This window comes from Phyllobates terribilis, unplaced genomic scaffold, assembly GCF_046119375.1.
Source record: "Phyllobates terribilis strain yellow unplaced genomic scaffold, ASM4611937v1 Scaffold_7__3_contigs__length_470593459, whole genome shotgun sequence".
Taxonomy (NCBI): domain Eukaryota; kingdom Metazoa; phylum Chordata; class Amphibia; order Anura; family Dendrobatidae; genus Phyllobates; species Phyllobates terribilis.
This window is the reverse complement of record NW_027362767.1, coordinates 156,849,447-156,863,861: the sequence shown is the minus strand read 5'-3', so window position 1 is coordinate 156,863,861 and position 14,415 is coordinate 156,849,447.

Genomic DNA, 14,415 nt, shown 5'->3' with positions numbered 1-14,415 from the left:
CCGGAGTACTTGCTAGCAAACGGGGCCTGGTCAGTCTTTGAGCAGATGGGATCTCCCCTGGCCAGGCGTAGTTGTAGGCCTCCCAAACTGACTGTACTCTTCTGGCTACCTTGCTAGAAGCTGATGTAAGTAGCCCACGTCCCTGAGTGTACCGTGTGGTGCTCACCCGTATGGCCGGTGACTCGGGGCCTTCTAATGGCTTCCGCTCCACGATGGCAGTGCTGGTCCCACGCGTGTGACCGTGCCTTCGGGCTTCTGGGCCAGAGGACCTGAAATCCCCTGCCTGACGGATTCTGCTGCTGGGTAGGAGTTAGTCCCCACAGCCTCGGACTCCGGGTCCGGTAAAGAATCTTCTTAGTCAGGGCGAGCGCTGCAGCTGCCAGCCCCTGACTCCTTGGAACTCTGCTGTTTCCTATGCTGCTTCTTGTCTCCACTCTCCTTGTCTGACTCACCCTGCCTCAGCCCCGGGTTTATACAGGGGAAGTTCTTCCCCTCCCAAGACTGGGCAGGAGGTGTGGCATGCACAGGATCCCTGACCAAAGGACCTCCCACCTGCTCTCAGACATAACATTACATTACTGTGGAAAACCAGACCCCTGGGGTGCCACATTCCCCCCTAGTGAAATTTAGTACTCCGGGACTAAACACATTTAGAAAAACATAACAAAGTATAACAATAACAACACAATAAGAAAAACACATAAGATGGTTGCGGCGTGTCCGCAACCGGGTGCAGTCTTTGAAGAAAAGCAAAGGTGTCCATTTCACCAACACAGGGAGACGTAACCAGGTAGGGGTCTGTCCTACCCCGAGTCCTTAACAGTCTCTAGTCCATCCTGGGTTACGCTCCAACTATATACAAGGATTCCCGGTAAATCCACCAAGGTTTCCTAAAAACAACTGGAAACACAAAATTATTCACAAGCAACAATACACAGAAAAAAAAACATAAATAAAACAATTTATACACTTTAAATTCTCCAGCGTGCGGGTAACTGGCCTCTAGTGGCCCGAGTGGACCTACGGAGCTGACTGTCTGGCCCTGAACTACAGGGTGTAGGAGCTGTCAAGGGTAAACTGGGCAGCTGTCTACCGGCTCTTTGTCTCACTAGGGGTACGGCAGGCTCACTATAAGCAGAGGGTTGATTCTCCTGTTCTGCTTGTGTGGAGTCTTCTGCCTCCTGGACCGGCTGTTCTTCCAGCTCTACCCGTTGCTCCGTAGGTTCTTGGGATGATGGTTGGAGGAAGGTGAGTACGGGTACCACAACTGCACCATTGACTTGAGTCCAAGACTGAGGGAAGTCCCCGAGCACGGTACTAACCATATCTTCCCTTTCTTCCACGGGTCGATGGTCTTCTTGTTCCTCTTCAGGGTTCCTCAGTTGTTCGGGACACTTCTTCAGGTGGTCCCGGGATACAATGGCTGTGGTTTCCCCTCCGTCTTTACTGATGGTACAGACCTTCGGGTTCTCGTGGCTTGAGGGCAGTACGGTGTACGGGTCCTCCTCCCACTGGTCATCCAACTTGTGGAGCCGTCTTTTCCTCTTCAAGACCTGCTCTCCGGGTACCAGGGGAACAGCGGGAGCATACTGGTTGTAAGTCTTCTCTTGTCTTTCCCTAGCCTGACAGAGACTTCGCTCCACGCTCTCTTGTACTCTCCGGTACTGCTGCTGCCTCTCTGTGTCCCAGTCTGTTTCTGGTGAAGTGTCCTCAGGTGTCAGGACTCCCATTTCCAGGTCAACAGGTAACTTACCAGGTCTCGCCCTCATTAGGTAAGCCAGGGTACAGTTGGTGGAACCTACCGGGATGTGGTTGTATAGGTCCACCAGATCGGGCAACTTCTCAGGCCACAGACTGCGTTCTTCCAGGGGCAATGTTTTTAGCAGATCCATTACCACCTGGTTCATTTTTTCACAAAGTCCATTAGTTTGCGGATGGTAGGGTGTCGTCCTTATCTTCCGGCAGCCATACAGATTGCAGAATTCCTGGAAGACCTCCGCTTCAAAGGCAGGTCCCTGGTCCGTCAGCACTTGGTCCGGGTACCCGTGTGGACGGCAGAAGTGCTGCTGGAAGGCTCTAGCTGCTGTTTGAGCCGTTAAGTCCTTGACGGGGACGACAACCAAGAACCGGGAGTAATGATCCACGATGGTTAACGCGTAGACGTAGCCACTTCTGCTTGGGGTCAGTTTTACATGATCCAAGGCTACCAGTTCCAACGGTTGCCGGGTGACGATGGATTGCAGGGGAGTCTTCTGGCTGGCCCGGTCCTTCCTTCTCAGATTGCACGGGCCACAGTCTCTGCACCACTTCTCGATGGTTCCCCTCATGCCTACCCAGTGGAACCGCTCGCGCAGCAGGAACTCCAGCTTTTTCCACCCGAAGTGTCCAGCTCCGTCGTGGTATGCCTCCATCACCATGGCTGCGTCTCTTCGTGGCACCACTACTTGCCAGAGTAGTTCATGCGTCCGGGAGTTGACCATTCTGCGGCACAACTTCCCCTTGTAAAGGAATAGTCGACTCTTCTCCGCCCATAGTTGTTTGGCTTCCTCCGGAGCGTCTGGTTCAAGTCGAGCCTCCGGCCGAGTCAGCATCTCCTTCACCAGTCGGACGGCAGGGTCGCTGTCTTGCGTTTCCGCCCAGTTGTAGTGGGGTAAGGGGTTCAACGTAGCAGCCTGTTTACCCCTTACCCGGTGGGAATACTGGATAGTCCCATGACGGTGGAACGCAGGGAGTTCAACTTCTTCCAGTCCCTCCGGATCTTCTCCTTCGTCCGGCAGGTTGGGCATCCTGGACAGGGCATCCGCGTTAGTATTGGAGCGTCCTGCCCGGTATTTGATTGTGAACTCGTAGTTGGACAGACGGGCCATCCACCTCTGCTCCAGGGCACCGAGTCTTGCCGTGTCCAGGTGTATCAACGGGTTGTTATCCGTGTATACGGTGAACCGGGAAGAAGCGAGGTAATGCCTAAAGCGCTCGGTGACTGCCCATACCACGGCCAGGAACTCTAGCTTAAATGAGCTGTAATTCTCGGGGTTCCTTTCGGTGGGTCGCAGTTTTCGGCTGGCATAGGAGATCACTCGTTCTCTCCCCTGCTGAATCTGGGATAGTACGGCTCCTAGCCCGATGTTACTGGCGTCGGTGTAGAGGATGAAGGGCTGGCTATAGTCTGGGTACGCCAAGATTTCATACCCCGTGAGGGCCATCTTCAGCTGGCGGAAGGACTCTTCTTCTGGCTCTTCCCATTTGAAGGGCGGCTTCTGGTTCTTGGCCTTCCGGGACTGGCCTATCAGGAGGTCCTGCATAGGCGCTGCCTTTTTGGTGAAACCGGGCATAAACCTTCGGTAGTAGCCTACCAACCCTAGGAACTGCCGCACTTCTTTTACGCTGGAGGGGCTTGGCCATCCCTTAATTGCGGTGATCTTATCGGGGTCGGGAGCCACTCCGTCAGCGCTCACCACGTGTCCCAGGTATTGCACCTTTGGTTTCAGGAGGTGACACTTGGAGGGTTTCACCTTTAGGCCGTAACTCGCCAGAGCTTCGAACACCTCCGCCAGGTGTTTCAGGTGGTCCTCATAAGTTTTGGAGTATACGATGACATCGTCCAGGTACAACAGGACCGTCTCGAAGTTTCTGTGGCCCAGACAGCACTCCATTAATCGTTGGAAGGTTCCTGGGGCGTTGCAGAGTCCGAACGGCATGCAGGTGAACTCGCTAAGTCCCATCGGGGTGGTGAATGCGGTCTTCTCCCGGTCCGCCTCTGCTACAGGAACCTGCCAGTACCCGCTAGTGAGATCCAAGGTAGAGAAGAAGTTAGCAGATCTTAAAGCAGCCAATGACTCCTCTATCCTTGGTAAGGGGTACGCATCCTTGTGTGTGATACGGTTGATTTTCCGGTAATCTACACACATCCTCATGGTGTTGTCTTTCTTTTTGACTAAAACTAGTGGGGCTGCCCAGGGGCTACAGCTATCCCGGATTACCCCAGCCTCCTTCATGTCTCTAAGCATCCCCTTGGCGTGTTGGTAATGTGCAGGGGGTACGGGTCGATACCTCTCTTTTATGGGAGGATGATCTCCCGTGGGGATGCGGTGTTCTACCCCCTTGACTCGCCCGAAGTCTAACGGGTGTTTACTAAACACTCTCTCATACTCTTGAACCACCCGATAGACTCCTTGTTTCTGATGTGAGGGAGTGGAATCAGTACCCAAATGTAGTTGCTGACACCAGTCCTCCATGTCTTTCTTAGAGCCGTTACCTTCCTCCGGGTGAGATGGAGGCAAGGGTTCCACAGATTGTATAGAATTTTGATTAGTGGTATATAATTTGGCTAGCGTGGCATACCGGGGCAGGTACACTTCCCTCTCCCCGATATTTATTATGCGAATGGGCACCCTCCCATGGCGTACATTGACCACCCCCCGTGCTGTCAAAATGGTGGGCCTACTGTCTGAGTAAACTGGTTCTACCATTGCCTGGTAATCTCTTCCTCTCAGACCAATAGCTGCCCGGCACCAAATCATCATTTCACTTTTTGGGGGCATGGCAATAGGAAAAGGGTCACACATTCTTACGCTACCAATCTCACCGCCGGAGAGTTCCACTTGTTGCCGTTGCATCAGTGCCCGGATCTCTTTCTGGAGCACCCGCTGCTCGCCGGAGCTGGCGTTCTTGGCAACCTGCTGTAAAAGGAAAATCACCTCTGCAAGACAATTTTCAATTACGTTAGTTCCTAGAGTTATTTTTGGGTGACTCTCATGTTTATCAATATCTACAATGATCAGTCCCTGTGCGGCCAGTTCGACTCTACCGATTTTGAGGGCCACCTCCTTAAATCCGATCTGTGGCACGGGCTGGCCATTGCTGGCGATGATACTCAAGTCGTTGTCAGGGTAGTGGGTAATATCCGAGTCATTCCAGTACTGCTTGAAGAGCACGTACGGGATGGTGGTGACCTGTGACCCGGTATCCAGTAGGGCACTCATGGGAATGCCATCCAGTACCACAGGCAAGACTGGACGTCCTCCCACATATCTGTCGCGCCAGTTCGATGGGCCTGGTGATCTTTTTCCTGGGGGTTGGCCCTCTACCCCAGGTTGTGCCCGTTTAAAGAACAGTACCTTTCCATATGTCCGGGTTGATTGCAGTGGCGGCAGATGGGTCGTCCGTCCTCGCTGTATCGGTCACTGGGTCTTCCTCTGGCCGGTGGGGTCCTCCTTGGTCGACGCCACGGGATGTCCTCCGGTCCGGATGCCAGCTGGATCTTCCCTGGGGTGGAAACCTGTAAAGACTGCACAGTTCGGGTTAGCGCAGCAACGCTCTTAACTAGCTCTTGGACCTGATGGTGTAGGTCTGGAGCCGGGTCATTGTCCAAAGCCTGCGCATCAGCTCCCACAGGCCCTGCTGACAAGGGCGCCGCCTCCTGGTAGTAAGTGGTAGTGGGGCGTCTGTGGGTCACAACGCCACCTGGTGCCGGTTCTCGGAGCACCCGGATGGCTCTGTCCTTGAACTGTGCAAAGTCCAGATGGGGATCCTGTAAGGCCATTGCCCGCAACTGGGTTCGGTGGGCATTGCAATATAAACCCTCTATAAATTGTTCAGTCAACAGCCTGTCCTCGTTTCCCACCCCATCAGGGTCGGTCTGCTTTATGGCCCTCAGGGCCTCTTGTAGGTTTAGTGCATAGTCCCTTATACTCTCATGCGCTCGCTGCTTGCACCCGTAGAATCTAAGCTTAATCTCGGCTGAGGTGCGGGTATCAAAGGTGTCCTTCAGCCGGGTTAGTATCCCTGCGACAGTCTTCCTCCCAGGTGGCCAGGATTTTACTTCCCTTTTGGCTGCCCCGGTTAGTTGGGCCACCAGGATGCTCACTTTTTGCTCTTCTGTGAGGGGGTACACCTGGAAGAGGCTATCCAGCTTTTCTCTAAAGTCATGCAGGGTATGTGACTCCCCTGAATACTGGGGTAGCCAAGCTGCTCCCGGGATATAGGGCATGGTGAAGGGCATAACTGCAGCAGCGGTAGCGCTGGCGGGGGTTGGGGCAGTGAAGCTCTCCTCCGTATCCGACATCTTCCTCCCCCCTAGTGGACCGTGGCCTACCTTGCGATGATCCTCTTCCGTAGGCCGCGGCTCCGCAGTGGATAGTCAGGGTTGAGGACCTTCCATCGCGCTCCTGTGACGTCGGCGTCTGCTGGGCTCCTTCCAGGACCTTACGCAACGTCCGGACGTGAGGCGGGGTTTCAGTTCTCGCGCGCTTTCGGAGTCCACGCCCCTCTTCTTCCCGCGCGGCGTCCCCAAGATGGCGTCCAACGGCGGGAAAACTCCACGGATGGTGGGAAGAAGACCGAAGATGGCGCCGGATGGCGGGAAACTTCACCGATAGCGGGAAGAAGGTAGAAGATGGCGCCGGATGGCGGGAAACCTCCACGGATAGCGGGAATCTTCACCACTGGTAAGTTTGAACAGTCTTTGCTTTTCAGGCACGCAGTACCCGGTGGTTGCGGGCACGAAATCCTGCCGACTACGCCAAAGTTGACGCGCCCCTGGGCCTGTGTCGCGCTGCGTTGCACACGCGGGAGCCTACCCGGAGCCGGATCAGTGGAGGGTCGTAGTCTCGTGGCGGTGACCCGGTCCGTGCCCAGGGAGTCAAACTAGACGGCAGTCTATTAGTAGTAAATAGTTGATGACTACGCCACCCGTTGAGTGCAGCCAGGAAGCTGCTGCTGCAGGGCAGACCGCTGAGGCCGGTGGTAGGATTGTGCAGCGTGATAGTATAACCCCCAACGGGAGGGGTATGGCCTCAGGGCAGCCGACGTGGATGATGGGGGTAGCAGGAACCACTCAGAGACGGTACGGTGTAGTTCAGGGTCTTTACTGGTAACAACGACAGACCCTCCCGGAGTACTTGCTAGCAAACGGGGCCTGGTCAGTCTTTGAGCAGATGGGATCTCCCCTGGCCAGGCGTAGTTGTAGGCCTCCCAAACTGACTGTACTCTTCTGGCTACCTTGCTAGAAGCTGATGTAAGTAGCCCACGTCCCTGAGTGTACCGTGTGGTGCTCACCCGTATGGCCGGTGACTCGGGGCCTTCTAATGGCTTCCGCTCCACGATGGCAGTGCTGGTCCCACGCGTGTGACCGTGCCTTCGGGCTTCTGGGCCAGAGGACCTGAAATCCCCTGCCTGACGGATTCTGCTGCTGGGTAGGAGTTAGTCCCCACAGCCTCGGACTCCGGGTCCGGTAAAGAATCTTCTTAGTCAGGGCGAGCGCTGCAGCTGCCAGCCCCTGACTCCTTGGAACTCTGCTGTTTCCTATGCTGCTTCTTGTCTCCACTCTCCTTGTCTGACTCACCCTGCCTCAGCCCCGGGTTTATACAGGGGAAGTTCTTCCCCTCCCAAGACTGGGCAGGAGGTGTGGCATGCACAGGATCCCTGACCAAAGGACCTCCCACCTGCTCTCAGACATAACATTACATTACTGTGGAAAACCAGACCCCTGGGGTGCCACACTTCCATCCTTTTTCCTGACTAGAACTAGGGGAGCTGCCCAGGGACTACAACTATCCCTTACTACCCCTGCCTTCTTCATGTCGTGCAACATCTCCTTCGCCTTCTGGTAGTGTGCTGGTGGTATAGGCCTGTAACGTTCTTTGATGGGTGGATGGTCACCTGTGGGGATATGGTGTTGAACCCCCTTAATCCTCCCAAAGTCAAGTCGGTGCGTACTGAATACCTGCGCGTATTCCTGAACCACCCGGTGTACACCCTGTTTCTGATGGGCAGGAGTGGTGTCTGTCCCTACATGGAGCTGTTGACACCAATCCCCCACCTGGGTTGCCGGGTCATTATCCTCCACTTTGTCTGGTGAGGTTAAGGACTCCGCCGTGTGTATGGAGTTGTTATTTACTGTGTACAGTTTGGCAACAGTGGCATAGCGTGGTAATCTGACCTCATCTTCCCCAAAGTTGAGAAGACGGACGGGCACTCTCCCATTGCGTACATCCACTACCCCTCTGGCAGTTAAGAGTGTAGGTCTGTGCTCGGAGCTAAGGGGTTCTACTACCGCCTGGTAGCTCTGTCCTTTAAGACCCATTGCTGCTCTACACCAGATAAGCATTTCCCTCATTGGGGGAATCACAATGGGTATGGGGTCTGTTACCCGCACATTACCAATCTCACCACCGGATAGTTTTACTTGCTGCTGGTACATCAGGGCTCGGATCTCCTTCTTGATCGCTCTTCTCTGCCCCGGTCTGGCGGCGTTAGCGAGCTGTTGGAACAAAAACACCACTTCCTCCAAACAGTTACCAACAATGTTAGTGCCTAGTACCATATTCAGTCCTGAGTCATCAGAGACAGTCTCTAATACAATGAGTCCCTGGTCCTTCAGCTCCGCTCTCCCCACTTTTACCGTCACATCCTTAACCCCGATTAGGTTAAGAGGGAGGCCGTTAGAGGCATATACTGAAAAATCTGGGTTCGGGGGTTGGAGACTGTCCATGGACCAGTATCTCTTGTAAAGGACATCAGGCATAATTGTTACCTGAGATCCAGTGTCCAGCAGGGCAGGTATCGCTATGCCGTCCAGGATTATGGACAGGAAAGGTCTTCCTCCCACAAACCTGCTGTGCCAGTCTGAGGGGCCTGCTGAGTCTATTCCTGGGTGTTGGCCCTCGGACCCAGGGTTTTCTCATTTAAAGGACAGCTCTGGATGGTGTGACCTGACTTGTGGCAGCGGTGGCAGACAGGGTCCCTCGGTGGACGGCGTTGGTCGCTGATCCTTCCAGGGGGTGGCGTTGTCCTCTTCCTCCTTCTCATCCAGGGGACATCCTCAGGGCTGTCGGCTAGCAGGATCCTTCCTTCCTCCTCGGGCTCCGTCCTCAGCTGCAGGGCACTCAGCACAGTAGTCAGGGTTTTGCTCAACTGACGCACTTCAGAGCGCAGGCTGTCCAGCTCACCAGGGGACGTTGCTTGCACCTTGGCTTCAGCAGCCACCGGGGAAAAGGTGGACGCCGCAGACACTGGGGTGGCCCCACCCTGGTAACATTGGATAGCAGTTGTTTCCAGGGGCTGCAGTCCTTTTATAGCCATGTCCTTAAGGGTGTCAAAGGTGGCATCTGGATGATCCAGGGACCACCAACGAACAGTCCTGCTCTCCTCTTGGGACCTCAGTCGCCGGATAAACTGTTCCTTCAGCATTTTATTTTCATCATTGATGCTGGTTGGACTAACCTGTTTCAGAGCCCGCAGGGCCCCTTGCAAACGCCAGGCATAGTCCCGAACACTGTACTCTGGTTGCTGAGAGCAGTTGTAGAACCTCATCCGGAGGTCTGTCTCAGTACAATTCTCAAAGACAGTCTGTAACTTTTTAAAGATTGCGGACACTGACTCCTGGTCTGCGGCCGACCAGGTTTCTACTTCTCGCTCCGCAGCACCAGTCAATTGTCCTAATACAACAGCGGCTCTTTGCTTGCCTGTCATAGAGTACATGTCCAGTATACCGCATATTTTCCACTTAAATCCAGACAGGGTATCTGGTTTGCCGCTGTACTGGGGGAGCCACTTCGCTCCAGGGATGTACGGTAGGGCCATGGGTATGACAGGGTTACAGGCTCTGCTGGTGGAGAGGCTGCTTCAGCCTGCTCGACGCCGAGCTCGGGTTGAACATCAGGGCGGTTAACCGGTATTCCGGCGTTGTGCTGTTCCTCGGACATGCTGGCGCCCCCCTAGCGAACCATGGCCTACCTTCTTTTCTTCCGGGAAGGCCGCAGCTCCGCAAGTGACGGTCTTTTTCAGGACCTTGCGTCGCTTGCGTCCTACGTCAGAGCGTTCAGCGACGCTCCTTCAAGGACCTGGCGCTTCCTGGCTTGACGTAGAGGCGTGGGGCGTGTCCGGGGCTTCGCGCGCTTTAGCAGGTACGCCTCTCAGTTTCCCGCGGTGACACCCTTCTTCCCGCTCGGCGGCCCAACAATGGCCGCAATCTTCGCCACAGTTAAAATACACAGTTTTTGATTAAAGGCGCACAGTACCCGGTGGCAACGGGCATAACACTCTGTCGTTGCAGCGGGCACGGAATCCTGCTCGTGACGCCAGGAAAGAGATGACGCGCCCAGGGGATGGGGACGACTCGGCGCCCGGGCCTTGTTGCCTGGTCTTGGGGATGTCCCGGTAGTCGGCTCCCGGGCCCGTACCCTGGGCCTCTCTTTAAAAGGGTGGATAATTATGTGAAAGTTTGTGACGCCACCTGTGGTGTCTGGTGAGGATCACCAGCGCTGCAGCAGCCCACTGAGGCCGGTGTTAAGGCAGCTTGGGTGGTATAGCTCTCCACAGGTGGAGCTAGGCCTCAGGGCAGCGTGAATGTAGGGATGCAGGACAGGGGGAACCCAGCCGGGTCTGAAGAAGGATAGGCAAACACACAGTTCACTTCAGTACCTTTTACTGATGGAAGTTCAGGCACATTCCGGAGCACTGTAGGGTGAAGGGTGCATATCAGGATTCTCCCCAGTGAGCGGGTATGGGGCCTCCTGTTTCTTGCCTTTGTGTGGTAAGTTTCTGACCTGCCTGGAGCTAGGCCTAACTTTGTCTCTGTCCTGCACCGGCTGACTTTGTGGTAGGGCCGTCTCTTGGAGTACATGCTCCCAGCTTGCGGGGTCTTCGTGACTCCTGGCTCTGGTACGTATCAGCTCTTGGGCGATCCTGGGACCTGAAGTCTTCCAGGGGTCTCCGGTTGTCTCCACAGGGGGATATACGGCCCTGTAGACGCGGACCCGGTGTCCGGTATATGTTTTCTGGGGTGAGCTTGTACAGCTCCTCTGCCCCCAATGCTACTCACTCCTCTAGCCTTCGGCCTCGCTTGAGGCCCGCACTAGGCTATACACAGTAGCGGCAGCCTGCCGCGCTTCACCGCTCTTATGGCGTCAGCACGCCTTGGGCTCTAACTGAGCTCCCTGAGTCTAGCTTGCAGGAGCCTCGTGCTCCACTGCTGAACTACTAGCTGTGTTCTCTAGACTAGACTGGACTAGACTGAGCTCCACTGCAGGCTGACCTTTTTCAGGCTCATCTACTGCAGGAACTCCAGACTCGACTGACTGCCTAGCTCCACCTTCCTTTTTTATATCCCTATCCGGGCTCCCTCTGGTGGTCTGAGGTGGAAGGTGGAGGTGTGTGTATCCTCTTGTGGAGGAATCCGTCCATGCACCCCTCTAGGATCTGTGGCACTAATGCACAGCAGGGCGCCACATTTGGATCACACAGAAGAACATTTGTGAGACGCAGAACAACTGAAAAGATGCTGGAAGAGTGCCTGATGCCATCTGTCAAGCATGGTGGAGGTAATGTGATGGTCTAGAGTTGATTTGGTCCTGGTAAAGTGGGAGATTTGTACAAGGTAAATGGGATTTTGAATAAGGAGGCTATCACTCCATTTTGCAACTCCATGCCATACCCTGTGGACAGCGCTTGATTGGAGCCAATTTCATCCTACAACAGGACAATGGCCCAAAACACACCTCCAAATTATGCATGAACTATTTAGGGAAGAAGCAGACAGCTGATATTCTATATGTAATGGAGTGGCCAGCGCAGTCACCAGATCTCAACCCCATTGAGCTGTTGTGGGAGCAGCTTCACCGTATGGTACGCAAAAAGTGCCCATCAATCCAATCCAACTTGTGCGAGGGGCTTCAGGGAGCATGGGGTGAAATTTCTCAAGATTAACCCCTTAATAACATCTGACGTACTAATACGCGTCTGTGCCCTGGGACTTAAGAGCCAGACCCGTATTAGTACGTCATCGCGATCGCGCGCGCACACAGGCTGTGCGGGCGCGATCGCCGCCGGGTGTCAGCTGATTGTCACAGCTGACACCCAGTACTATGTGCAGGGAGCGGTCCTGCACCGCTCCCAGCACATTAACCCCTGCAATGCTGCGATCGAAGTCGATCGCAGCCGATCGCAACATTGCGGGGGCAAGGGGAGGTGATCGCAGATACTCACCTCCTCTTCCGGCTTCCAGCGCTGTCTGCAAAGGCTTCCCGGGTGTTGCCATGACGACCCGATGTCGTCATGACAACATCCGGGTCACCAGACAGCAGGAAGATTGTTTGGACATGCGCAGTGCATCTCCAAACAATCTTCTCACTGTGCAGCGCTGACAGACTGCATGGCACAGGGATGGTGCTGCATTCCTGTGCCATGCAGGCGATCAGAGAAAAAAAAGTGAAAGTCCCATAGTGGGACAAAGTAATAAAGTATAAAAACACCCAGAAAGTGAAAAAAAAAAAATAAATAAAATTGCAAAAATATAAAAATAAAATAATCCACCAAAAATAAAAATATAATGTACCCATCAATAAACATTATTATAAAAAAAAACAAAAAAAACAATAAAAGTACACATATTTGGTATCGCCGCGTCCGGAACAACCTGACCTATAAAACTGTCCCACTAGTTAACCCCTTCAGTGAACACGGTAAAAAAACAAAAAAGAAAACGAAGCAAAAAACAATGCTTTATCACCATACCGCCAAATAAAAAATGGAATAACACGTGATCAAAAAGACGAATATAAATAAAAATGGTACCGCTGAAAACGACACCTCGTCCCGCAAAAAACAAGCTGCCATACAGCTCCATCAGCCGAAAAATAAAAAAGTTATAGCTCTCAGAATAAAGCTATGCTAAAAAATATTTTTTTCTATAAAAGTGCTTTTATTATGTAAAAGTGCAAAACATAGAAAAACGATATAAATGTGGTACCGCTGTAAACGTACTGACCCGAAGAATAAAGCTACCTCATCAATTTTACCACACGCGGAACAGAATAAAAAAAAATAAAAAAAATTCCTGAATTGTTGGTTTTTATCTATTCTGCCTCCCAAAAATCGGAATAGAAAGCGATCAAAAAATGTCACGTGCCTGAAAATGGCATCAATAACAACGTCAACTCATCCCGCAAAAAACGAGCCGTCACATGACTGTCTGCCAAAATCTGGAAAAATTATAGCTCTCAAAATATGGCGATGCAAAAACTAGGTTTTACAAAAAATGCGTCTTTTTGTGTGTGACAGCTGTCAGTCATAAAAACCCATATGATTCTGGTATTGCTGTAATCACACCGACCCGAAGAATAAAGTCGTCTAATCACTTATACCGCACGAGGAACGGCGTCAAAAATAAACTCTTGGGTTAGGATTGGGCTAGGGTTAGGGCTGGGTTTGGGGTTAGGGTTGTGCTACGGTTAGGGTTGTGCTATGGATAGGGTTGTGCTACGGTTAGGGTTGTGCTACGGTTAGGGTTGTGCTACGGTTAGGGTTGTGCTACGGTTAGGGCTGGGGTTGGGGTTAGGGTTGGAGTTAGGGTTGTGATGGGGTTGGGATTTTTTTCAAAAGTAAGAAAAAAGATGACGATATGGCGACTAGTGTTGAGCGCAAGTGCTCGCTACTTGAGTTTGCATCGGGTGCTCTGGTATGCATTGAGTATCGTGGGTATTTGAGTGACATGCTCGAGTCTCTGCCCCATATGCTTCGCGGCCAAAAAAACTTTACGGGGATAGCCTGCCATGGACGAGCGATCCCCGCATGGTTTTTTTTGGGTGTCTAATAACCGTGAAACATGCGGAGCAGGGACTCGAGCATGTCACTCGAGCACACGCTGTACATGGTGCATACCTGAGTACCTGATGCAAACTCAAGTAGCGAGCACTTGCGCTCAAGACTAATGACAACTTATTCAATATGATGACCTAATGTAAACAAATTCTGTGTCATACCTCTGGGTTCAAAATGTTCACTATACACCTTAATAAAATCCTTGAGGGGTATAGTTTCCAAAATGGGGTCACTTGTGGGGGAGCTCTACTGTTTAGGCACATCACGGGCTCTCCAAACGCGACATGGTGTCCGCTAACAAATTGAATGGAAAATCGGCTCAAATTGTTAGCGGACGCCATGTTGCGTTTGGAGAGCTACTGCGTGCACAAACATTGGAGCTCCCTCACAAGTGACCCCATTTTGGAAACTAGACCCCCCAAGGCACCTATCTAGATGCATAGTGAGCACTTGGAACCCCCAGGTGTTTCACAAATTGATTCATAAATATGAAAAAGTGTTTTTTTTTCACTTTTCCATTTTTACGAATCAATTTGTGAAGCACCTGGGGGTTCCAAGTGCTCACTATCCTCCAGACCAGCGACGCCAACACAAAATAGCACTTTCGTGGGAGGACTGGAATGCTCAGCGCCGACAGCCCCCTTATACTGCCGTCGCTTCTCAACTAAGTGATCAGCGGCAACAGCATTCAGAGGCGCCAAGGCTACCGGAGCTGCCCCCGACACCGGGCTGCTCCCCCCTCCCACTGAGGAGCGCACCACAGCATCGTGGCCTGACCGAACGCCCGCCGCCGGGCCACCCTCACTGTCCAGCCTC